Raw genomic sequence first — 2,616 nt, 5'->3', positions numbered from 1 at the left:
AAGCTGAGGCAGATCCAGAAACAGTTGCCAGGGAAATCCTGGAGTCCCTTTAAGGAAGAGGAGAGTTTCACCCCTCAACCAGAGCCCTCTGCTCTGATGTTGTTCCCACGACATCACTTGTCAAAGATGCCACAGCCTCCCCACATCATCCCTGCCAGCAACTCCCAAGAGGTATCCCGTAGGCTTGCTGCCACTTCAACAATGCACAGCTCATTGAAATGCAGCATGTTAAAAGCAGTACCCACCCGTACATACTGAGAAGCTGAAAAGCACAAGCTCCCTTTCCTCTGCAGCCAAGACACCTCCTATAACACCATGGTCTACAACACAGGAACATCCTCCAGAGTCTTGCAACAGTAAGTTCAGCTTCATGAGTCTTAGCACAAGCACTTGGCCCAGAAAACATTATGAAGCAGAGGTTAAAGCTCAATGAGTCAGACAAGACTTTCTCTACCTGCTTCTGTTCAGCACCTAGCACAGCTCAGGACTGCACCAGCATGGGCAGACAGGAAAGCAATGAGGCAGAACCTGAGCTGAACTAGAAAACTTTCTGAAGGTAGGGAAAACCCTGATCCAGACATCCATCTACAGACATCAATGCACATCAATGATAACTTGCATGTCTGACCTCTGGAACAGACCACGGAGAAGACAGACAAGCATTGCCCAGCAGCAGCCAAGCATCCCAACCTTTATGCAACTTGACGGCATTAAAAAGCTTGACAGAACTAATTAGCCTCCCCACATGCTTATCTGATTTCAGCTCTTACAGGAACCAAGTCCTCTTGCAGAGCCTGCAGTGGAAAGGTGGGATCAACACATCCTGAAACATCATCCTCAAATCTCACTTCTTCCCCATCCTACAGGGATAAGGCAGCTCTCCCTATCCAGGCATTAGCAGCAGAAAGGCCTTCTGGTTTTGGAGGTCTAATGGAAGAAAAGGCAGAGACCTTTCTCTACAAACAGTAGGCAAAAGAAGAAGAAGAGGAGCCGTGGATTTAAAGGATGAAGCAGATACTGTAAATTTGTTAAGTATCTTACTCCCAAGCGAAAATCCCTTCTGCTTCTCACGATAATCAGGGCACTTAAAGCTAGTCCCAGCCAGCTGCTCCCACTTCCTTTGTCCATCGCCTCTTCAAACACGCAAAAAGCATGCTAGGAAACAGAGCAAAGGCGTAAAGATCTGCAGACAAAAAGGAGACCTTTGGAAAACACCCTGCACAAGCAAGCACCCCTCTCCCAGCAGCTGTGCTTTACAGTAGGACAATTTCCAATGTTTTCCTTCTCTGTGCAGACGAGGGATTTCCTGTCCTCCATGGCAACAACCTTGCATTTACTGAAGGAGGCCGTGCCAGTAATCTCCACAGCAGAATGAAAAATTTTAAAGTGGCACTGCCTGCTACTCAGAGCTTCAGCTCGCTGACCTTTTCCACACCCACAGTCCAGCACCACTTGTGAGCGGAGGTGAACCCAGTGCTGTGCTGCCCCATCTCAAATGCCTACACACTTGCATAGAAGGCACCAACCACCATCACCTCCAGCAACCCCCTCCGCCTGCCCCGCACAGGCCCATGCGTCTCCGCTCCAAGAACACAGATTCAGTACACTGACTTGGCAAAAAGCCTGACTTTGGTCTGGCCCATCTCCATTTTGGCCCATCTCATGCCATTTTAGTGAGTTACATCAGCTTGGCACAAGGCCACAAGAACATCAGGACCAGCCCAAGGGAAGCAGTAGAAACAAAACAGGAGGGGAAGCAAGGCCATCCCCTTCCAGCAGCAGCAAGTCAGTGATGAAACAACACCTTTCACTATCCAAGTTTAATTTAAACTATAGCACATCTCTGCTCACCTGCTCAACTTTTTTTTTTTTTTTAACCTTAGAGAATGTTTTTGAGCAACACCTTTAAGAAGGAACAGTACAAGAAAGAGCTTAATACTGACTAAATTATGCTAAACCTGAGTAAGATTTGGGCTAAGCCATGGGTGCATACTAAACCTGTGCTGCCTTTTAAGAGTCTTTTTTCCCCCCCTCTTCCAGAGGATGAAAACAAACTTGATCCAAACTTAAACAGACACAAAGTGATGAACTGTTTTCTAAGAAGGCAGTAGGCTCTTACTGAAAAGGAACCTTAAATTACCTTTCACTGCTCTTCTTTTACCAGTGAATTGGACTCTCAAAGACATGTTCCCTACAGAACAGGCTTAGGAAAGTTGTTAAATAACAGAAAAGCAACTTGAAACAAAAGAAACAGAAAAGAACCAAGAAACTATTTAGCTGATAGGGAAGCCTTCTGCAGCCATACCCAAAAGGTAAAGTGCTGTAAGCACTAAGTGCACGTGGTCTGGCCACAACACTCTCCCTCTTAGCGTTAACATGCAGCTAAAGCAATCACCAGAGCAGCACTCACAATGCTTTTCCAAGCAGCAAGTACTCCTCCACTCTCTCTACAAAAAGCAACCTCGCAATTCCACTGCCAGTAAAACAGACCCACAAAAGAGAACCATTTAAACTGACACATTTTACTGTACTGGAGTGGACACAGAACAGTCACAGCAGCAGTTACCACATTTCCACAGAAGAGCAGTAAATTGCAGCCAAGGGACAGTCAAACCA

This window comes from Meleagris gallopavo, chromosome 2 (genome assembly GCF_000146605.3).
Source record: "Meleagris gallopavo isolate NT-WF06-2002-E0010 breed Aviagen turkey brand Nicholas breeding stock chromosome 2, Turkey_5.1, whole genome shotgun sequence".
NCBI lineage: Eukaryota > Metazoa > Chordata > Aves > Galliformes > Phasianidae > Meleagris > Meleagris gallopavo.
Note: the sequence above shows the minus strand (reverse complement) of the source record.